Here is a 24,635-nt window from a genome sequence, read left to right as displayed (position 1 = left end):
CTCTTACTGAGTCTTACTGGCAGTGCACAACCTCCACGGGAAACCGAAGGGCAGAGCCCGCCCCGAGCTCCCCCTGCGCTCGGAGACCTCGCAGTCCTCTCTGTCCGTTGGGGCGAGAACGGAAAATATCGTGTGCGAGGAAGCCGCCGTCTTTCCTTTCTCAGCTCTGCTCTGGGGGCGGGTGTTTATTGCTCTTCCCAGTCTTCCAGCGCACGCGAGAAAGCAGCAAAGGATTAAGCCGTGCCGGAAGGACGGGCAGCTGTGCGTTGCCCGGCTTCACACCTTGTGGCAGGGGATCGGTAACGGCTGCGAGGGGATCCTCGCGCCCCTCGTGAGGGAGAGGCCCCGACCATTGGGCGGGAGCTTCTGGCGCCGCGCGTGCCCTTTCACTCGCAGTAGTAATGGGGGCCGGGCAGGCAGGAAGAGGCTGTGCCGGCTGTGCGCTGCCTTTTAGTCAAGATTGTCGCTTCATTTTACTTTTTCTCGTATACTTTTGGGGTAATTTGCCTGTTCAATGTGCGAATTGAAAAAGGAGCCAGCTAGGCTTGTCCCCAGAAATGCAGTGTGCTTTTAGTGGTGAAGTCAAGCTGTGGATACCTGAAGCGTGTTCACTTCGGTGTAGAGTGTGTAAATTGAGGGATAGCATTCCATTTTCAAATGGAGTATTTCTGTGGCGTCAGTTAATTGTTGCACTCAGGTATCAGTTTTTCCACCTTAGGCACTCAGAAAATCAAATACTAATCCATAGAATTACAGAAATGCATATTGCTAGGAACATAATTGTTCAGTCTGCTTGACTGTGAAAAACACTTTAGTTGGCTAATGAAGAATAGCCAACCTGATGGATGGACTAACTTTGTGGAAATACTTTTCTCATTATTTTAGTGTCCCCTTGTGGAAAAGTACAGAATTGAGGATACTTTTGGGATTTGTATCCAATAAACTTTTTGAACAGTGCTTCAAAGTCATAATTTCTTTGAACAGCATTTTTATTTTCATCTTGCCAATTTGCGGTAGTAGATGCCCCACCTCATAGTTTTTATAAATAACATTCCTGGAAATCAGCACAAAAATCCCTTTGAAAATAGCATAAAACAGTTTTTCAGCATGTTCTTGAAGTGTCCTTGATTGCATGACTTTACAGGGCAAACTTTATACAGTAGAGGTCAGTAGGACCTCTGGGAGTGCCACTCCTGCCTTCTGGGTTAAAACATTTAGCGCTTTGCAGCCTCTCATCTCCTTGAGACACCTGAGCACTAATAAGATGAAATCAGGTACCAGTACAAGAACATGTGAATCCCTTGCTTTTAAGGATACGGAGTGTTAGCACAGAGTTGCATAGGCAGGGCTGCCCTTTACAAGTGGTGAAAAACATGGAATAGGTGTGTGGGGTTTTGTTTGTTTGTTTGTTTTGTAGGAAAGTTTAGAATTAATGCAATCTTTTGGAGAATAATAGTTTTGTTTTTTTTTAATTAATATTAGCTCTATTGCTGATTAGTTTTTTTAGCTTTTTTTTGGGGGGGGGGGGAAGGATTTTTGTAAGGATCTCAGTGGGTGAAAAAGTTAGAATTGCTGAAAAAAAAAAAAAAAGAAAAGAAAAGGTAGAGTTTATCAACAGCTGTCAGTATCTGGAGACGCACTGCCTTCTGGTCATCTTCTATTGTCCAGTGGTATCCAGAGGTCCATGAGATTAGCAAGCAACATGGGATGAAGAGCCAGAATAGAGACAAGCTTCCAACAGAAGGTGATAAAATCATTAGAGCACTGACTGGGTGACACCAGCAATGGTATGTGACCGTGATTGATGAGGCTGCTCTTACTTTTTTGTCTGTAAATGCCTCTTTTCTTTAAGGGACCAAAACTTCTAGAGTTTTTTTTATTTGTTTGTTTGTTTTTCTTGAAGCATTGTGATCTTACAGGGTTTTTTCTTACACTTTGAGTTTAACAATGGGTAAAGCCATGGGGCTCAGTGAGCACAGAGGAAGTATATTGATCTATTGGGATAAAGTATTAATAATCACAAATGTGTCTAAAAATGTGTACTCACAAATGTGTAGAAGTTTTTGTTTTATAAAGAAATACTATTAGATTCCGTTGCCAGCCTTTAAAACTGTACCCAAAACTGTAGCTAGTGCAGGATGTGTACATGAAACATCTTCAACTTCTGTTGAAGATACTTCTGTACATCTTCAACAAAGAAATAATCTACAGTTAATAATTAAATCTTGAGGAGCTTTTGTAATTTGATTATGTTGCAGTATCTAATCTCTTTACATGAGCTTTATTAAGAGAGATCTTCATAATTCAAGCTTCCTGAAGAGAATCCTAGCCTTTTAGACTGTTTTAACACGATAAACGTGTAACTTGTCTTTAGCACAAAAGAAAAAATTGTTATCTCTAAACAGAAATGCTAAACATGATGCTAGATTTGTGATTGTGGATGAATTACTTAGGTTATCTCTTGTCAAACTATTGTTCAGAGATGTGTTAGTGGGAGTCACAGGTGTTGAAGAGTCAGATTTCAGTTAGTGACACTTTACTAGTTTTAATGAATACAGTACTGTAGTGCAAATACTGAGTAGTGCAAATACTGCCTGAAGGAGTGATGGAGCAGCTGGTGGGAAGGTAGGGCCAACCCAGGGGAGCTCAGCTGCATGCAGTGCATCTGAGTGACTGGAAGGAATGGGGTCATGATCCACACCTTCCCAGACCTCATTTAAGGGTTGGCAGTGGAGGGCGAGGGTATCTCTTGTTGAAAATCCCTGCTTACTCTGGGCCTTCCTGAGGTAAGTAGCTTGCTTCCTTTGTTTTTGCATCTGTGGTTGCTGCATTTGGGCTCATTCTCATTTGCTCTAGACAAAGACTTTGCTACCCTGCTGTTGTAATGGTACTTTCCATTCCATTATAGCATTACAAGTACTGATCACACTAATGCATATATTGTATTAGTTGGATTATAGTTATGTTAGATGGTAGGCATTCATTATAAGTGATGATGAATTTTTAAGTTAGGCTGTGAGAACTGGCTGGTTCCCCCTTCCACAGCCTCTTTAAAGATTGCTTTAATCATCTCTCTGTAAGAAATTGCTCCTGTATCTAGCAATTAACGAGTAATGAAGAGAATTTTAAAAACTAAATGGAAGGAGTATTGTCCATTTACTCTTTGACATGCCCAGCTATGTGCCAAAAAGTCTGGGGGTGTAAAACCTTAAGAAAGTAAGTAGGAACTGATACTGTCTTTACCAAAATAGTGTTATTGTGCCCTTTTCAGGTAGAAAGTCCATGTAAAGAGGGTTGTGTAAGTTATCATTGATTTGGGGTGTTTGCTCTGAAATGCTTCGGTTTCTGTTTGAATTTCAAATAGGCTGTTTGTGAAAGATCACTTCCTGTTTTGGGGTTGATGGCCTTATCTATGGCTTTCCTCTGTACTCTGTTAAAAACAAACAATAAAGCGAACAAGCAAAGACGTGAACCAAAGTTTGTAAGCATTAGCAAGTTGCTCACGAATATCAAAATGACCTATAGGTATTTGCTGGCACTAGCGATACATCCAATGCTGATGCAGTGTTCTCTTACACCTCACCTGCAGTGTCAGCACTTCATGGGAAGCTAGCGGAAAGCCTCTCTCCCTTTCAGTCTTTCGCAAGTCTAGCGATGGAAAGATGTGTGAAAGTTCCAGATATCACAGTCTGGCTGTTTATTGCTCTGCTGACTGCTTTGTGGTTTGAGCCTTGAATAAATTTCCCGAACAAAGTTTTGAGGTATTTCTTTGGAAGTCTTGGACCATTGTTTTGCCTTCAGACTGCCCTATTCGGTGCTTTTAATTGGAGGAGAAAAATAGAAGTAAAATTGGATGTTGCTTGTATGAATGAGGGAATGGAGGAGAACAGGTAGAAGTAAAAAAAGTAAAGAAGAAATAGTTAAGATTGTTTTTGTACCTTTTAGAGGTGTTTTTACTGAATTTCCGTTTCTTTGATCCTAGCTCTCTAAATCAAAGCAAGCCAGGAGGAGGCTAAAGGGTAGAGTTTTTTGCAAAGGGCATGCTGACTGCACTTGAACCTCTTCTGTTGTTAGAATGAGGCTTTTATATTTTAGTATTTTTTTTTTAATTGTTGCTATTTTTTTTTCAATATTTTGAGACTCGAGATGGATTTAAAGTAGATATAAAGTGTCTTCAAATAATTTCATATGGTCTTTAGTCTCGCCTATCTAAGGAAACGTATAAAGAATTTTAACAAATAACATCTATTTTCTAAGATTTGAGAATGCTGTGGAAAACACAAAGTTCAAAAGGGAGAAAGAAGGGAAGATGGTTTTATGTGTCTAGGAAGTGAGTAGGCAAGTAGCTTTTTAAAGTTAAACTTCACAACATTAAGAAAAGACATTCAGTTTTAAGTTCAGTACTAAATATTATATTGTGCTGTTCTTAAACAGTGTTTTCTTCTTTAGTCTGTATAAGCATGCATCTACTTTTGTCCTCTGACACTAATTCATGCCAAGGCTTAATAAAACTAGTAGGGGATGGTTTAATTAATTATTAATCAGAATACAACGCACATTGACATTTTGTTAAAGATTATCTTCTTTTTCTGGTTTCAAGACACTGAGTTTTCAGATACTAGGTTAGGATATTAATTTTCTTTTCCATGATAGCATTAATCTTATTTGTGAATTCCCAAATGAGTTTGAAATAGCAGTTGCAAAGAGAAGTAGAAATCCGCAGAGAATTTTGCAGGACCATCGATTCCTTTATTAATGCTGGATTTTTTTTTTTATCAGCATGACCTTTCAACATGACCTATGTGCTTAAAGCTACGGAATACTTCTGAGCATTGTCGATCAGAAGCAAACACAGTTCCAGAGTATTTGACCTCTTGATGTGCTTGTGAAAACCTTCCTGGTGTTACTGGCAGTAAACCACATGCAATAGTAGGATGATTTTCCCCTTCAGACTTTGGGAACAGATGTAACCTGGAATCATGTAGCATTCGAGGGATCCAACAAATCTTGCACTGACTTAGGCTTGTGGCCAGCTCTTCTGTCTCAAATGTGCAGTAGAGAGGAAATCTGTGGTCTATTTAAATGTACGAGACAGAGATACTGAATACATCCTTTCTGGAATCTGGGCTGGTATGGTATTGAGCCTGGTATATAGCCATAGAGGAGAAGGTGTCTCTCTGCCCAGCGACATAACAAAGGCTTATGCATGAAAAGGAGAGTTGCATTGAATGCATACCACGATGGTAATGTCAGTCACTGAAATGGTTCAGTTATGTCAGAAGCTTAAAAAAAAGCTCAGTGACATAGGCAGTGTATTTTAAAACATTGAATTAACACTTGTTGCACATGAGTCACTGTGGAAGCGCAGAGGCTGCACTAAATAGTACAACGTAATATGCAAAAATAAGTAGCTTAGCTTTACGTGGAGCCTCCCTCTGTGGATGCTCAAAGTATTTATACCTGCCCTTGGGCCCAGGAGAGTTGAATAGTTCAGGTTTGATTTAGGGGTTTCTAGTGACCCCTCAGTCTAATTCTGGTGATGTTTAATATTACTGGCAAGTGCTAATTATACTAGTTACAGCTCTTTGGGCAATGCTCAGTGAGCATGCTTTTCTCATCCAGGACTGAAGATCTAGGTGGCTTCTGCCTGGTCGAAACACTTTCTTCACCCTTTGATTGCGAGGTTCTATGGCTAGCAGTGTGCAGCACTAGCTCACAGCTGTGTGGGCTGGATGTGGAAAGAAACTTTGTGTTCTGCTGAGTTCTTATAACTGGTATAGTATTGCAGGGAGTGAGATCAAGGCTCCTCGCAGGGCTCCTTCCTGTCCCATCAGAGGGGGATGTATTTCTGTGGCTCTGTGTCTTTTTGCAGAGTAAATATCAATCTCTGCAGCTGGAGCAACTTGCAGTGTGTCCCTACTGCAGCTATTATATTGTACATGCACAGCTGTTGGGAGACTTGGTCTGAAGCCTGTGGTTTGCTCTGTTCCTTCCAGCTCAGCCTTGTCCTTGTTTTACAGTAGGCTGACCCCTGAATGCCTTCAGTTTTCTGGGGCTTTAAGGCCTGTCTGTTTCTGTTGTGGGGTTGGTGAACTTTCTTGCATGAGTTAACGTAGCTTTACCTTTGGCAACAGCAGAGGGAGCTGCCAGAGGTCTTGCATAGTGTTTAAAATGTCAGCTGCCTGTTATGAGCACCTGCCAGGACTACAGGTCTGGCAGGGTCAGTGTTAGTGTGGACACAGCATGAGTCAGACTGGATAGGAACTTGTGTACAGAGTATCCTGAGACTGGTAAAACACCTTTTGAAATTTCCCACCAAGTTATCTCCTGTGTTGCTCAGATAATATATGAGGAAACACTGCTGGCTCTTGACTCAGCCAGAATCACAGGCTGTTCTGCATTCGGACTTGAATGGAAGTAGTGTGTCAGTGTGGGGTCTACGTTCATAAAATAGTGCTGTGGATCTGGTAGTTTTTCTAAGTGAAAGGTTAAAGCTAAGTGATAGGCAGTGAGTCTTAAGAATGTGGTTTCTTAAAAACCATCTCATGGAATCACAGAATCTCAGGGATTGGAAGAGACCTCGAAAGATCATCTAGTCCAATTCCACTGCTGTAGCAGAAGCATCTAGGTTAGGTCACACAGGAGCACATCTTCACATAGGTCTTCAATGTTTTTATTGACCTTTTCTTTTAAATGCATAGTAAGTCTGTTGGGCTGATGGTTTATGTAGGAAGACAATAGGAAAAACGTACCTACTGTTTGTCACTGCTTTTGTAAGATGCTGCCTTTGGAGAGCAGGTATGTTTCGTCAACATTTGGATCAGTTTGGCTGCAGAACTTACTTTAATTACATACATGTTTATGCTCATTCAGATCTCTGATTTGCTGATAGCACGGGATGTAAATTTTCTATACTGTTACTTCTTTGCAATTAATTGTGACAATTGGTGTGACTTAGGTGCATGCCCACTTGCGTTTCACCTTTAATTTATGCCAGGTTTGTTAATTGAGCCTGATAGATAGATAGAAAAGTTTGGAGTAGTTCCAAATCCATTCATGGGACCTGACTCTTCAGCAGAGGGTTCTTTTACACAACAGTGTTAAAGGAAGAGAGCTCCCTGGCATTTTGTTTGGGGAGTAATGTGGTGTGCATCTGCAGAATTCAGGGATGTGTGAATTGGGATGATCTATGCCAGACTAACTGATGCAGTAGTTGCCACAGGTTTTTCTTATGAAATGAATCTATGCCCTTCCAGACAAAGGAAGTGTGCATCTTTCATGCCCTTAGCAGATAGGCAGTTTTTGTACTCCTTTTAGTGATGGAAGACTTACACAAAGCTGACTAAATCAGTTTTAAAATATTAAAAGATGTATAGAATTGCATTATTGATACTGCCAGTGACAGAGATATTGGAAATAAAATTCCAAATATGCTGATAGACAGTACTATTGTCAGCAAAAGAGTGAGTCAAAAACATACATGGGCATGTTGATGTTCTGGTTTTACTATCAAGGAAAACCTGTGCGAGCTGTAATGTCCAGATTTTGTTCTGGATCCAAGATCTGGGATGTATTGTGCTCGACTTTGCCAAAGACAGGCTGAAACTGTGACTTTTTTTAATCTGCCTGTATTCCCATGTTATTCATGCTTATGTCTGAGTTTACTTAGGATTGTGTTGTTATAGTTTGTTTCAGGATTGAAGAGGTTAATGAAGCTTGAACTACCTCATGAAGACATCCATATTCTTGTCAGCCTTGAGATTCTTGTAATTGTCTGCAATCACAAGTCAGAGAGCTGAAATAAGATTAAACAAATTTTACAGTTTCTTCTGTACACCACTCAGCAGTTATGGCAATTTTATAGTGCCTGTTCTGGAAGTTGAAGTGACAGCTGTTAATAAATAGTTTACCAGCATTTCCTGTGTTTGAATGAATAAAAGTGTTCATAAAAACTTGTTTTAGACTTGTTTGAATGATTTAATATTTAGAAATAAGAAAATTGTAGCAGAAGAAACAACTCTCAACACCTGATTGCTAGCTGAGTTTCACTTCTGTGGGTACTTAGGCCAAGGCTTTCCTTAGGAGGTTTTTAGTTTCAGGCAGCAATTGAATTTGGGGAAACTTCAGACTGATTACAAGTCACTTTCGGTGTGCTGGCTACTTCAAATATGTCATGTGATTGAGAATAATATCATTCATCGTGTTTGAATTACATGATACTTTTTTGTAGGCAATGTTATGTTGCAAAACCATGCTTACATAAAATGTTTCAAATTAGCAAGAATTAGCTTGGTACCAGCATGTGGTATGAAAAGATCTTAAAACCATGATACCTGTGGGATGTTGACAAGCAGAGCTAAGGAACTAGGCATGAACTGAAAAAAACAAGCCAGCTTTTTTTACAATGCTCACTGTGTGTAACTTTACAATGCTCACTGTGTGTAAAGTCAAGAGATGCATAAAGTATGTCTTCAAATACGTGGTTATTTTCTTTGGTTATGTGGACATTACATTACCTGTCATTGTTAAGTCCTTACTTACTGTGTTCAATGCATCTGAGTTTTGCTGCAAACTTAAATTTCATAAGTATCTGACAAATATGATTTTAAACTGGCCATTTTCATTCCATTATTGTGCATTTTCTTACATGTAGGGTGAGGAAGGGAATGCTTTCACTTACACTGCTTTTTATTAACGCTGCCTAGCACTCCTGAGCAAATATTTTGTCAGCTGAAATGTCTAAACTTACATCTGTATAGTTTGCCAATCCTCAGGTAGTGTAGGAATGAATGCTGCTATTTTGAACCTCGAGTGGGAAATTTTTTTTTAACACTGAAAGTAACTCATGCAATCTTTTCTATAGCAAACAAGATGCATCCATATGTTGAAAGAAACTAGACGCTAGGATTCTGTGATGAAATGTTCTCATGTCATTTTGCTTCTTTGAGTTTATAACATACTTTAGTCTTGTAAAAATAAGCAAAATATCTTGGTTTTCTTGAGCAGAATTAGACCCTCTTTTATCCAAAGAGGTTTAATGTCAGTACATGAGTGTCTTTATTTGCAGCGAGTCTATTTCTATTTTAAATAGTATGCTCTTAACATATTAACAAGGTTTTCTTATTCATGGTGAACATTATCTGAAACATTATCTAATGCACATGGAAAGAATATGCAAATTTCAGGTATGGGAATGGCATCATAGCTGCATGTGAATACTGGATTTACTATGGGTGATGTGACTCAGAATTTAAAATATAGCATTTTTCATATTAATTTCATGGCTTTCCTCTTTACTAAATTTTCTCATTTCAACCTAGAAGAAAGTAAACTTGCTTATTTTATGTAGATTTGAAGCTTCTCTTGATAGAGAACCCTACAGAAAAGGGCATGACGAAGTCTGAAAGGGATGGGAGAAAGAGGGAGAAAAGGGGAAAAAAAGAAAATTAAATCTAATTTCTATAAAATAAGAGAACCTGGATGCAGGGCAGCAAGAGATCCTCCAGTCCATGACATGATTGTGAAGCAAGTGTCTTTAAAAGAACAAGCTTGCTACAGTCCAACTGATTTTTTTTTTGTTGTTGTTGTTTCAGTTTGTAAGTAAATTCTTGGAAGGCATGGAACACTTCTCTGTGGTCCCTTATGGGAAAGAAGAAACAGTGAAGCTACTTCCTGGTACTGAGGTAGGTAATGTGATGATTGAGAAAGCTTTTGATAAGAATGTTGTCTGTTAGGTTATAAAAATGCCAAAATGTTAATGTTAGTATGAAGTAAAACCATTTCTGCTGCATTTCTTCATCTCGGCAGCATTTTTGTTGCTGAGAAAACTGAGCATAATGTGCTGAATCACATGAGCAACTTTAGGTGTCAGATACTTTGCAGACAGAAAGTTCTTGATTCTGCTGCAAGCTGTTTTGGTAGTAGAATCAGTTTTGAGCAGGAAATTAGATAAGAATGTCAATAGGCAAATGTAGACGTTGAAACTTATTTCACTGCAACCCTCAAAAAAAAAAAAACAACCAAACAAACAAACAAAAAAAAAACCCACCCCTCTCACTTCTCCTGTGCTCCAGAAGTATGTCAGTTTTCCCAAGGGTCTTTGAACAGGGATACTTGTGATGAAAGGAGCCACGTGTCTAAGTGTAATGTGACATTAACATGAGGAAGGGAAAAAGGAAAATTATGTTTTCACCAAGTCAGATAACTAATGGATTAAATTTTATAATCAGACACCGCTTAATTCATCTTGTTTCTTTATGGTGAAAGATGATTCAGACGGTGAATTTTCTAGAATGCCATGTGTGAATTCAGTGCCAGAAAACAGGAGGGGAAAAAAACACCAGGAAATTAATAACACTAAAACATCCTTGTTGTTCTTTGCTGAGTAAACTGAAAGGAATGTATTTACATGTGTTTACTGGAGGATGCTAAGACTGCCTTATTTCAGTGCAGTAGAATGTAGTGAGTGAGTTGAAAAGAAATACACTCATACTGAAATTACTACAGCTTTAACAGAGATGAAGGATGCTTGATTTACCTCTTTGAGATCTCTATTTTGTCTGTACTCTGCACAATAGTACACATATCTGCACAATAATGCACTCATATCTCTGCTCCTTTCTGCCTTGTCAGCTTGTTAAGATGTGTTAGTAGAACACACCTCTTCTGAGATGAGTATAGTTTAAGTTCTTAGCTGAAGAACAATGCCAACGATTATGTTTTAGTTTACACTAAAGTTCTGCAACTAGAAAGAAAGGTCAAATAAATAGGAAAAGATCTAGACAACGCTAAAAACTGTTATGCTGTTCTTCTGTGATACTGTAGGAGTCATCCTTGGTTTTGTGTTGTGTGTTACTTCTTGGGTATCTTTGAAGTCATGGAATAACTTATTCTAGGTTATACCAAGATCCAATCTTTTTTCTTTTTAAGGTCTACCTGGCAAGTCTGCATTTCTGTGTAGCTAGAGTGTTTTGACTTCTCTGAGAAAGGAGAATAAGACAAAGTTGACCTGAATTAAACTTTGTTGGATTTAGTTTAATCTTTTGGATATGAAAAAGTTCTTACTATTTAAAAAACAACACAATTTAATCCAAGAATAACAAAAGTGTTACAAAAGTTTTATACTTTTGTCTTCTCTTTTTGTGACATACTAGTATTTTTCATGAAAAATTCATAGTAACTTTGAATTTTAACATTGCAGCTATTTAAATAAAATGCTTATAATAATATTACTGTATGTTTTCTACTAAGGTATGTTTTCTGTGAAGCCATCTACGAACTTGAAAGTCAGTTTTTTACCGCGGAGGATGCTATCATTCTTCATCTGCCAATTAGCACCACCAGTATTTTTTAGTGTTCTGCTACAACCTGAAATACTTAAGGCATAGCTCTAACAGAGCAGTGATAAGCTGCTCTTCCATTAACTTTGCCTTCTCTCTTTTCCAGGTCCTAGTGAAATACTCAGAGTGCTTGACTTTTCTTAGTCTGAGGACCTCATTTTTCAGATAAGAAGCTTGTATTTCCTAGTGTCTGACTTACTACTAGATCTGAAAGTGCAAAATATTCAAGAAAGGCTGAAGTATTAAAATCCTATTTGTTCAGTTTGTAAAGTAGAGTGACTTCAGTTTCCTATTTATATAGATCTGTGAGATTGTGTTGCTGGTGAGAAGAAAATCATGTACTTGCTATTAATAACAGATGTGGAGGCAACATGGGGTTTCAGATGAAGGAGCAACTAGGAAGTTTTATAGCTGTAGTTTTGTAATCTTGATTAGTCTGTGTGTGACTTTTCCACTCCTAGTATTGAGGCAAGTAACCTGTTCCTTAAGTTATCACGAATTTATGTGCCTATGTGTAGAATACTTGGGCTATTGTAGTTACCATGGCCAAAGTACAAACAGAAGCATTCCTAATTACAGAATCGCCAAGGTTGGAAAAGACCTTCAAGATCATCCAGTCCAACCATCCACTCATCACCAATAGTACTTACTAAACCACGTCCCCCAACACAAAATCCAAATGTTCCTTGAACACCTCCAGGGTCAGTGACTCCACACCTCCCTGGGCAGCCCATTCCAGTGCTTAACCACTTTTTCAGAGAAGTAGTATTTCCTAACATCCAGCCTAAAGCTCCCCTGGTGCAGATTGAAGCCATTCCCTCTAGTTCTATCACCAGTTACATGAGAGAAGAGGCCGACCCCCAGCTCACTACGACCTCCCTTCAGGTAGTTATAGAGAGCAGTAAGGTCTCCCTTGAGCCTCCTCTTCTCCAGACTGAATACTCCCAGCTCCTTCAGCTGCTCCTCGTAAGGCCTGTGCTCCAGACCCCTCACACCAGTTTTGTTGCTCTTCTTTGAACCCGCTCCAGGACCTCAACGTCTTTCCTGAAGTGCCCTTTGTAAACCCATGCTGCTAGGCCTGATTCCCCTGCTTGTCCCGCACATGCCACGTGATCTCTCTCAAGACAATCTGCTCCATAACCTTCCCTGGCACCGAGGTCAGGCTAACAGGCCTGTCGTTCCCCGGATCCTCTTCACAACCCTTCTTGTAGATGGGAGTCACGTTGGCAAGCTTCCGGTCTTCTGGGATCTCACCAGCCAACAAAGAGCGCTGATAGATAATGGCGAGTGACTCAGCTGTCATCTCTGCCAGTTCCCTCAGCACTCTCGAGTGAATCCCATCAGACCCCATGGACTTGTGACAGTCCAGCTGGAGTAGTAGGTCTGTGACTGCATCCTCCCGAATCGCAGGGGGTTCTGTCTGCACTCCAGTTAAGATTGCCAGGTCAGAGAGTAGAGTACCCTGAGGATAACTGGTGAGACCTTTAAAGACAGATGCAAAGAAGGCATTCAGAACCTCTGCCTTTTCCTTTTCCTCAGTGGTCACATTCCCAGCCTCATCCAGTAAAGCATGAAGATTCTCCTAAGTCCTCCTTTTACCGTTGATGTATTTGTAAAAGGGTTTCTTGTTCCTTTTAACCCCAGTGGCCAGGTTGAGTTCAAGCTGGGCATTTGCCTTTCTGATTTTCTCTCTGAGCATCTTAACAACTTCTCTGTACTCTTTTTAATTAAACTGGTAAGGTGAAGATAATGTGGGAAATAGTGTAGGTGACAGAATATATTTGTAAATTTAAGAAAATTACTACCAAAGTACACAAAAAAGAGGTGCTGACGTCCTTAATTTTTTTATGCTTCTACTTAATTTCACTGTGGTAGCTGACCTTCTCAGTACTTATATACTCTTGGGATCACCCTTTTGTAGAGATGTTCTATTTTGCATACAGCAATATTTTCAGAGCAGAAGCTCTCTTCACTGAGTTAGCACTTAACGTAGTGGAGTTTGAATGGTTAGATGTTCTTGTGAAAAGGTTAATAATATTAAGGATTTATTCTCTTGCGTTTTTTGTTAGTTGGCTGCTCCTTAGAAGCTTCATGTGCTAACCTAATGGAAAGGACTGTTCATTTATCCCTTCTTTCTCATGGGGATAATTTCAATAATTTAGTACCATGTTCAAGTGAACAGTGGGAAAGATGAGAACTCAGTTAACAACAGGAGCATCCATATAGTCTTTTCCATGTAAAGTCGCTTTCATTTTCCCATCTAATTCTGGTGCAATTGAATCAGATGCAGGGACTGAACAAGAGTATTACAAAGATATTTTCTTTTCCCATACCTCACGTTCTAAATTACTACAAGATGCAGAGTGCTTGTATTTTTTCAGTTCAGATCAAGAATGTGCTTTTAGAGTAAAACTCCTAGTTATTACTACTTACTCTCTGGATTACTTTGTGAAGTAGTCTTTTAAATGCATGTAGTCTGTGGGTGCCAAATCCCCAATACCAACCAATTTGTTCTACATACCTCTTGTATAGGTGAAATGATCTGTAGATTCCCTACTATTGCAGAGAAACTGTAAAGAATATCCTACATTTTCCCCCAAACTAGAAGTACTAGGAGTTTTCTTTTGGCTTTGCTTATTTGCTAAGGCCTTTTAACATTTTTTTACTTTGAAGTATTTCACTGTATGTATTAAAAATATTTACTTGCTGAACAGTGATATTTGCTGCAGCTAGGAATGGTAACAAAAGAAACAAAAGCAGTTCAGTATGTGGCACCAGCTTGAAGTGTGAAGAATAGATCAAGAAAAAAAGAGTTTTCTAGGACTCGATGTTGTTGAGGGGCCCAGCTGTCAAAATTGTAAATTGCATTTTGTTTTTTAATTTTTCATTGTACTTTCTTAGTCATTACTTTGGGTGGCTAAAAGCTGTATCTTAAATTACACAGACACTATTATTTGCTGACTTACATTACTGAAAAATGCTTAATTGCTCTCTTGCAAAAGTCTTGTATTAAGAATTCTTCCACTTTCAAAAAATAGTTTTACTTTTAGAGTTATTATTATTTTTTTTTTTTTCATTTTGCTGATACTGGAAATCCAGCTAGAATAAAAAACAGGTAGGTAGTCTGAATTTTCCTCATGGATTAAGAGACTGGCAGTAGATGCTGCTGTCTGCAAGCATGCTGGATATTTGGAGTACAGCTTGTAGGCTCTTCTGTATGTCTTGACAACAACCAACCAACTGTAACTATAGCTGCTTAAAAGAGGGAGAAAAAAGGCTTTGAGCAAAGAAGAGGTAGGATTTTATAACAGTACAAGTAACTTTGTCTCTTCATCCCCCTTTTGCTTCAAATAGAGTTATATAGTTCACTGCATGTGAAGAAAGGAATTCTGACTTCAGAATTTGTGTCAGAAGCTCACATCAGCTCTGAAGAGTTTTCTTGTAACCCAGACCTCTCACAGTTCTTGTACAGCTGCTCCCAGCTTCTGGCATTGCTTGGAGCAGTTAGGCAGTCTAAGCTGTAACAGCTGGGTGGAACTTCTAGGAGGCTGTTTCTCAGGGCTGATGAACAGATGGAGGCTGCAAAGGGAATGGTGAAGAGTGGGAATAAAAACAATTATCCTTTCCTTCTTTTGAAGGGACTCTGCAGATTCCAACCACTTCTGAAGATAGGATTGTCAGTGGAGAGTTCATTGGTCTGCTCAAATATGTGAGTTTGTGTAACATAACAGAAATCTTATACTTAACGGAAGATCCACTTGTTCAAGCAGGCATGGCATCTGCACCCTGGTTCTGACTATTTTCTAGTTGGTCCAAGATAGCAAGGTAAGCTCAGGTGTATTGAAAAGGTGAAATAAATTACAGCAAACTCACTCAGATGTGAGATGCACAGAAAAATCAGATGAAAGATCTGGGGGAGGGGGGAGGAAACTTTCAATGTTGACAGACTGCTTTGTGAGATACCTCTGCTGAGTCATCTTTTTTAGAAGCTCTCAGACCCCAAAAATAGATAAAAATCCGAAGTTCTCAGATAACCAATATCAGGAAACATAATAAGCACTTTTTTTTCTAAGTATAGCTGACATGTATGCATGAGGATACCTCATCTCTATTCTCTCCCTTTACGTGCTCTATTCCTAGGTCAGACACATTCATATTAACAAGGATTGCAATGGTGATGCAAAGCATCAAAAGATTCAGGGACTGTTATCCATGAATCCAGGGTAATAGAGGAAGGAGAGAGACAATATGTTCTAATTTATCATTAAACATGATTTTAGGCAGTGGTTCAGACAATAAATGAAAACAGGATTTTGAGACTGCAGACACTGGGTATATGGAAGTCACAGAATCAGGTGTGTTGTTTAGTGAACAGAATGCACTGTGTTTTAATGAGGAGCAAGTAGAATGCCTCCTGACTGAGTATGCTTCTGAGTAATTATTAAGGTCAGAGCCTGCTGTGAATTCAAACAATCTGATTTGGACAACAAAAACATTGTCTAATTACTTACAATTAGATTTTTCTGGTCTAGTTTTCTAGCAAAGAGCTTGTCTTTGGGAAATAGAATAGGATTTTCCCTCAGCCCATTTTTTGGGGATGAGGGAAGAAGAAATGGTGTTCTTGGCTCACGTGAATTGTGCTGGGATAGCGATGTGAGCTAATAAATGTGTAACACACAGTCTTCAACTAGTAAGTGCCAAAATGTCTGCTAATTGAGGCTGTGCTGCTTTTCATTCTAAGATATTAAAGCATTTTAAATTTGTATAAAAATCTGTGCTACTTAAATCTACACAGCAAGTTAATTTTATACTGTATTTCAAAGGGAAAAAATAAAGATCCAGAGCTGTAAGACAGAAAGCAAGAACAAATATGGTGTTGCAGTGATGTGGAAACCGGTATTCCTCTGTCTACTAGCCAGTTATTTTAACTGGAAGGGAAGAGTTTCATTTTAGTAACACCTGCAAATTATTTTAACTCCTTGTAATATAAAAAATTTCCATAGAGGGAAAAAGGAGAGGTTGCTGCCTGTTGCTAAAGTGTAAACCCAAATAGCATAAAGCTGTTTCTGATGTAAAGATGTTTGCAAAAAGGCACGGATTTTGCAATCAGGAAGAGCAAGCATTTTTCTTTTTCTCTAGAATTCAAATCTTTAGTTATGCTTACAAAATTAATCTTAAGAGTTTTTCGGTTTGCAGGTGAAAGCTGAATACATGTGCAGGCTCTGTGGCATGTGTTCATTATAATGCTATTAATTTTCTTTTTGTACATTACAGATTTCAAACAGAGAAAACGAAAGTACAGCAGATTCCTGCTGAAGGTGTGTAACATTGGTTGAAGTGACCTTTCCAGCTGGAAAAAACATGATTAGAAAGTTCTACTCAGTGTGGTAACAGTTAGCATTGCTTTAGTCCATGCTATTAAATTCAACCACTTGTAGGTGGTCATTGTTCTTTTCTTAAAGTCTGTGTGTGCTTATGAATTAGAGGCAGATATAAATGAGTGTTGTTGGTCCATAGCCTGGCTTCCTGGTGAGAAATCACAAGTGAAGCATATGTGCTATGAATAGTCCCCATTTATTTTGTTTCATAAGGAATTTAAACATCACTAAAAGGGACTAGTAGTAAATACTTATATTTGTTCTCTTAACCTCCACTCAGTCCCATCATCCACAATGTCAAGGATGGATATAACTAAATTTGAGAACTGAAATAAACATCTGATCGTACAAAATCTATTGCATAATGAAAGGAAGTGGAATTGACTGACTTCTAACATAGGCAACACATAGTTCTTTTGCTTTCGTTCCTACATGAAATGCCAGTTCTCTTAGTTTTGAATTTACCATTGCAATGTTGAATGTTCTGCATTCTGAATTAACTGGAGGCAGGCCTTTTAAGAATTCTTAGCTCTTTGACAGCATTGCTCTTCTCTACTTTGTGTGGTGGAAGAGAACATGTCTTCTGGGCTTGGGTGACTTTCCAGTTTACATCGATGTTGATTCCTTACCTCTGTGTCTCGAATTCTGAATCACTAAGGATAGAAAATAAATTTTTGATTTTTTTTTTTTTTTTAATATTTCTCTCACAAGATGGCAGCATTGCTTCAGGAAATAAAATTGCACTTGATGTTTAGGATGTCTTGAAGTCTATATAATTTCCATTTTATACTGTGTTAACTGAATTTACATCAGTCATATGATTGGAAGAGTTTCATTTACTTGCTGTGTTTTCAGGCTTTGGCATGAAACAAATGGAAGACTGTAATGAGTTTTGTGATTTGTATTGGAACTATATCACTGTTTTGGCTTTATTTGTCATTATAGTGACTCTAGTTAAGACTGTAGTTGCATTTGTGAGAGTTTAGCTCTAGGTAAACCTGGAATACAAATGCTTCAATTGCACCGAGCGGAGATAGTTTACAGGAAATTCATTATCAGATTCATGTGTATTTCCCTTTCTGTCCACTGAGTGCTTTTATTCTTTCAGGCATTAATCCTACTCTCTGATGTCAATGACTGTGTAGAGTAAGTTCTATAAAGGAGATACAGGCAGCAAACAAGAGGGGAAAATAAGTAATTTTTGATTCTTATGTTTTGTTCGAAGCATGAATAATCAGGAATGATGGAAGAGCTGGCACCATTTCACCATCAGAAGCACTCACCTTCAGCAAGTTCAGGGTAATCCCTTAACTTGATTTTTGGGGCAGCACTGATGGACTTGAACATCTCAGCTGCATCCAAGGTAACACAAAGGGGATGTGGACTTCTAAGGGAATTAGATTTATTTCTTATTGTTAAATCTGATCTACAAAATTGATATTTCCTGTATAAAGCAAAAAACTGAGCTGCCCAAGAGTATAGATTTTCTGTAAAACCCTCCTTTCTGTGATTCTTATTTCACAGCATGAGTTGCCAGCTGAAGGATAATATTTTGTAATTCATATGGCAGTTTTATACTCTGTTCAGATATTCTACTTGGTGAAAATGCTAAGAAGACCATTTTCATTTTTAAATCAGGAAATTATTTTCTGTGATTGCCTGAAGAAATGTCTCTTTTCTGCCTATAGTACTAAAGGAAATAAACCTTGCTATCCTGAGTAGCAACTGTTATTATTTTAAGGATGGATTGAGTGGTGTGTGAGAACAATTCAATAAAAATTATATGAAGTCTTATTTTCATTTTCTTGAAGACTATGCTGAGGAAAAAAGGTAAGCTTGCCTTTCTTTCCAGTTCTCAAAATCTAGCATGATAATATACAGTTATTACCTAGAGGTGGTCACATAGTTACTTCTGGGACTAAGGTAAAATTAATCTGCAAGTGTAATTCTCTGTCAAGCCCAAGTCCTTCAACTTTATGCTTAAAGATATTAAAATTCATACTTTTATACTTTCCCAAAATGCAATGTATAAAGTGCTTTTGTAGTTTCTTCTTTATTGTTCAGAGAGAATTTTATTGGTGCTGTTCAGCCAGTCTCTAGAGGTTCACAGTACAGCCTTCCAAACACTAACTTACCATTAGCATCGCTTACTTTCATGACTTTGAGCACATTTTCTAATAGTGCTGACAGAGGAAAGACGCAGATGTAAGTGATGCTATCAGATTGAAGTCAGACCCTTGTGTGATAAAGAATGCTGAATTCTGCTTTTTTCTTCATACCCCAGCATAAAGTCTAATTGAATATAAGAAATGTACATGATGGTATCCTCATGTGTAGAGAGAAGCTGTTCCCTCCACTTTTACATCTTCCCAGAATATATGCCAGTAAAACTGAACTGGAGCATGTGAACAATACTGTGTGAGAGCTTCTAAAAAGTAGTTCAAATGCTAGAAGTTATTTTGGTTCCTGCAGGGTCAGCACACCTCCATCATTCCATCTCTATTTCTTTCAAGAGAGCATCAATCTAACCTTCTGATCACATAAAACTTGTGATATTCTCCTCCATAAGCACTCTCTGCTGCTTGCTCCTTCCCTCACCTGGCAGTGGAACAAGTCTGGCTTTGACTTCTTTCAAAGGAAAACTCTTTGAAGAGTTATATCATTCAAAGTCTGCAGCAGAATATTGCAAAGTTTTGTTTAGGGAAAGTAAATAACTGAGTTTTTTTAAGTGATAAAATGTGGTATTGATCACAAATTCAAATCTAGTCCATGCAATTAAGTCAGAAGTTATTTTTATTTAATAGACTATATGAAACTTAACTTACCCGTTTCCAAGTGGATGAGAATTCCTATTATAAATGGGTCTCATATCTGATCGGTGGCCACCATATGTTCGGTCCTTGGTTTTTTTATTAATGAATATGTTTTTCAGTTTATTTTCTAGAAAGCGTTTAAAAGGTGTTTGGCTTTTACCATGTGCTTCAAAGCTATTAAAGGCACCCTTGAAATGCACTGGTGAATAAAGTACTCTTAACCTTTACAAGGACGCTTGTGAAACAAATAAAACACTTACATGATGTAACTTTCAGCATTTGTGTTTACATGACCCACAGACAAATGGAAGATATTATTTTTAAGGACTCCATGGTCAACACTTTTTGCAAGTGCTAATAAAAAGGAAGTGCCAAGAAACAGAAGAGATTGCATTTCCTCTAAGCCTGAGTAGCACATACAATAAAAGTATGTTTAAAAAAAAAATTGAGGGGGTGGAAAAGGCAACATCTCAAATGGATTGTGGAAGTGCTAGCATTATTAATTTTAGTACAGCCTATTTCTTTTCAGTCCTAGAATAAAATTCATCCAGGTCTGTGTTATGATTCAGGTGCACACTTTTTCTAGGGTAGTTTTGTAGTCATTTTCCACTCTCGAAAGCCGTGTTAGTTGACTAATTAAAAGGACATTTTGTAATAATTTTCATAACTTTTAAAAGTTATATTAAAAGGAACATACAGACAATAACGGGCATCTCCTTTTTTGATACCTCACTTCAGTTTGAAGGAACTTACAAAGGTGCTGTTGAATATAGCAAACTACCAAAACTCTCGTCCAAGTCAATATTAGAAATACTAGCATGTTGTGCTTCAAATTCATATCCTATTTTACTTTTCTGTGGTTTAAGTATTTATGCTGAAATTACAAAAGTAAGCAATGATGGACATTTAGTTTGGTTCATGTACTGACAAAGGTTCACCATAAGAAAACAGATTATTCAAAATCATGCATTACGTAATAATATTCACAAAAATGATTTTCACTTGAGTACTGCTGAAAATCATTGGATGAATCTGCATTTGACTTCTATTTTTCATCAAATGAGATGTAAAGAAACCCCAAACTTCTAATAAAATTTCCTGACTGTTATGTAATGTGAATGTCTCAAAAAGTAAGCATATGGTTAAATTGTCATTAATACTTTTGGTGTAAAATGTAATTTGGGGGAATGTATGTTGCATTGTGCATAGCAATATTTCTACTGATAAATGAAAGGATTCATTGGAGCTTTCTGGTCGAGGTTCCACTTTCTGCTGCAATAGATAAGCATATGTTATTGCTTGGAAAGATTTTATGCTGGTATGCTTGAGGTTAGCATCTGTTCCATTTGGTGTGCATAAACTTGTAAATGGTTTACATGTAGTAACTACAATGCACATTTCCTGGTCCTAAGCATTATCTTTTATAGCAGATTACTTGGAAAGTAGCACCGTAAGTCATTTTTATACTTTCTGTATACTGCTAAGAAAAAATTATTCCTCTTTCATCAATTAGAAAGTGGGCAAGTTAAGTTATACCTAAAAGCAAAATTATTAAGATAAAACTTATATAAAGATGGAATATGGAACAATACCTATATATAACAATATCTATATAGAATAATACCTATGTGGATAAGGCTGTCCTAAAGAACAAGGGTTTGTGATTTACTCAAGCAAAGGACTTGGCATTTTTTGCCGTGATCTTAAAAACCTTTTCTAAGATTGATTTCATGGGAAACAAGGCAATCTCTTTGAGTAGTATTTTGGTTTGTTTACTTGAGAAAAACTTACATGAAGTCACTTTTTTGACTAAGTTCTCAAATTGTTGGGCTGATCATTCAGGAATGATTTATAATAAATTAAGTAAAAAGGAAATTTGTAGGCTAAGAAGTGCATTCCAGGCAATATGATTTGGTATTTGACAACAACAACAAAATAACCAACATTAAGCTTTCCTAATTCGTTTGACTGTATCTACTATAAAAAAGAGATAATTTTAAGGTTATAAATATATTCAAGCTGCGTATCCTAAGAGTAAATATTAAATGTGTTTACAGTTAATGACACTTGCTAAGTGAAAGATTGTAGTTACATTTAATTGCATTGTTGAAGATGTATAAAAGAAGGAAAAATATTGTCTATGAAAAACAGTAAACTGAGAGATACTGGAGAAAAATCTGAAGGGCCATAAGATATAAAAGAACCATAATGAAAAATCAAAGGCATTTGCAGATGAAAGTGATACTAGGAGAAAGACGGGCCAACGGCCTTTTGATATCTGGGTGACTCATGAGTAGTGGGGATACTGAAGAGAATATTTAGGGATATCTTACTGGGGAAGAAAAAGGTTCTTCAAGAACATTTGGCTGTCAGGAAAGTGGGTTTAGCAGTGAAATAGGAGAACTGGGGAAGCTTTCAGTATCTAGAATGTAAATTTAACTGAAAGAAGTCTTAACAGCCCAGAATTCATGAAGGCCATCTAGGTCCAACTCCACACAATGCTAACTAAGTATTGGATTATTTGGCCTGCACACAAACAGCGCATATGTGAGAACAACTTATTTAGGAATCACGAGAGCTGTCTCTGCAAATTTGTAACTGAAATAGAAGTTATACATTTGAATGCAAGGATTTAATTGTTTATGGTTGGGCTGCTGCGGAAATTCTGAATTCCTGGAACTGAACAATGCATGCAAGGAATTTTCTTGTCAGTGACAACATTAAGATAAAGCATCTGACAGTATCTAACACTTCAGTTGAAGGTAGCTGAAAAAAAGAACATCTTAAAATATTCTGGGGTCAGCTATTTATGTTTATCTCCCAAACATTATCCCTGTGCAAGAATAAAAGTGGTAAAGCTGTAAATGACTTGGAGTATTTGCACCAGACGTGGTGAGCAGAAGATGTACACAGAAGGAGCAGTTGGAAGAGAAAAGAGTATTTGTTTCCAGTGCTGAACATGGAAGGCTCTATTAGTTAGCCTCCACTGTCATAACTGTCACCATTATGAATGTAAGAGGACTGCCCTGTCAAGAATGGGGGGCAAAAGAGCAACTATTTGGAGGCAAAGAGTATGCTAGATACAGAGATTGAATGGAAATGAGTAGAACGGTCTGGAATAGAAGAAAGGATAGCTAAGTCATGTGTGAACTGTTAAAGAATGCTAAGACAGGACATGGGTAAGAGGCAAGAGGGTAGAAAAGGGGATCAGAAAATTAGTGGGCTTGAAAAGAAGAGGGAAAAACAACAGTCATGGAACAGTGAATGTGAATGAAAAATATAAGGGAGTTCAGGCATGAAAGAAATAATAGAAAAATCTCTTAAGTTAGAATAAATGATGTTGTACAGTTTGATCCATGAAAGAATGGTCATATAGTATGGTCTGTAATGTCTCAAGAAAATCCTTGCTGCCTGCTCAAAGGAAAGCCCAGCTAAAGTAGAAAAGGCCAGAAAAATCCCAAGTGCCCATGGGTTAAGAGAAGTATCTCTAATATGTTTGTAGATACTACTGTTGCTTCTGATATCTTCCTTCATTGTGTTTTGTTCTCCAGGGAACCCATTCCTGCAGGGTAGGTGTGAGATGGCCCCTGACTTTCTCCAGAACAAATCTTGATTTAGTTATGGGTAGTTCCTCTGGTCTGCTGTCCCTGCTCTCCTCAGCTGCTTTGGGACTGACCCCAAGGTCAGTGCCCCAGGTACCCAGTCACTTGGGTGGAAATGGACAAAAGGGGTTGCATTTAATGCAGAAGAGTGGACTTGGCACAGGAAACTTTGACACAAGCTGAACATGACTTGCTTCAGTTTTGCAACTCCCATATTTAAGCTAACGTTATTAAAACTAAAGCAGATTTTGTTTCTGAATTCTTCTCTACAAGAGCTCTGTGCCAGGTATGGGGAGAGTTTCTGAGTTTCCAGTCTCAGAGGAGGAAGAAATGGAGCTGTGTACAGCTCATGTATATTGATGCATGACCTTGATGCTTGCATTGCCAACAGCAAAAGGAGAATATTTGAAGTAAGATTAGAAGAATAATCTACTGAGAAAGCGAAACCTTGGCAGTACTGTAATATAAACAAGCACTAACACCTGTTGTGAGACTAAGGCCTTTAACTGTGTTTTTCTAAGAGATAAAAACTCCTCAGACCATCCTATATCTAAAATAACTTTCCATGTAATAGTACTGAGTTGGCAAGTGCTATGCCTTTTGTTTACATTTGAGATGTTGCTAAAAAAAAAAAAGCTAGATGCATAATTCAATATAGGTCTGTAGCAGTCTATTTAACAAGCTCATCCCTTGTCCAGAAATTAAGTGGCATAAGAGGACCATAGTACCTTTTATGATCTCTTGATGAATAACATGCAGTGCAAGTTGTGCATGGGTCAGATTACTAGAGGAAATCTCTGGTAAATTTTGTGATGGTGCATGCATATGATAAACTGAAATTCTTTTAATACTGACATACAGTGCTCAGATTAATTATGAGGGCCCTAACAAAAGACACCTGGTATTTATATTGAGCATGAAGTAGCCTTTAAACCACTCAGTGTTCCTGAAGATAGTTTCCATGTTTTAGTCTGTTAGTTCAGCTCTGAAACATGCTGCTTAATGGTATTGAAGTACGTATGTTTTAATATGCACTGCAGGGTATTTCCATTTGTGGGAAATAAACTTTTTAACTGACCAACTAGAAATTCAGTTTGGAACCAAAAATCTTTTTTTTTTTTTTCTAACTTGTCCTGAAGAATGAAGATCTTGGAGACTAAATTCTTCGTGGCAAATCTCATCTTCTAACTATAGACGAATAGGGTGATATTTGTTAAACATTTGAAATAAGTAACAAAGGAAACTCAGTGTGGATTACATAATGAATTTAGATTAATGTCTGTGAAGATGGTAGCTTAATATGGATCATGTGAGTAGTTTTGTCTTGATTCACACCAGCTGCATATGGAACATCAAATATGACATTGTTTAAACAGGCTAAAACCAGAGCCTTGCTAATTCTGAGCTGTGATGATTCTGGTGGGCTTGCTGAAATAAGTTATTTTTGGCAGGAAAGTAAGCAGATAGGATGTGAAAATTCACAGAGAGCTTATTTTTCTGTTT

The 24,635-nt window shown here is 37.8% G+C and overlaps 2 long non-coding RNA genes across 2 annotated transcripts in view; both read left to right on the top strand.

Annotated features, from left to right (window-relative positions):
* Nucleotides 1–43: 43 nt before the first annotated feature.
* Nucleotides 44–18,299, top strand: LOC122185875. Its single transcript, XR_006180982.1, has 5 exons — nt 44–1,787; nt 9,594–9,683; nt 14,978–15,164; nt 16,614–16,657; nt 17,943–18,299. It is a non-coding gene; the product is annotated as an uncharacterized LOC122185875 (long non-coding RNA).
* Nucleotides 18,300–19,870: 1,571 nt separating this feature from the next.
* LOC122185876 overlaps nt 19,871–24,635 on the top strand; it is a 42,534-nt gene continuing 37,769 nt past the window's right edge. The window contains exon 1 of the long non-coding RNA XR_006180983.1: nt 19,871–19,957. This is a non-coding gene — a long non-coding RNA (uncharacterized LOC122185876). The remainder of the gene's footprint in view (nt 19,958–24,635) is intronic.

This window comes from Lagopus leucura, unplaced genomic scaffold (genome assembly GCF_019238085.1).
Source record: "Lagopus leucura isolate 7727_CA_CO unplaced genomic scaffold, USGS_WTPT01 Super-Scaffold_100033, whole genome shotgun sequence".
Taxonomy (NCBI): domain Eukaryota; kingdom Metazoa; phylum Chordata; class Aves; order Galliformes; family Phasianidae; genus Lagopus; species Lagopus leucura.
The sequence above is the reverse complement of the archived record's forward strand: the minus strand, read 5'-3'. Positions and strand labels throughout refer to the sequence as shown.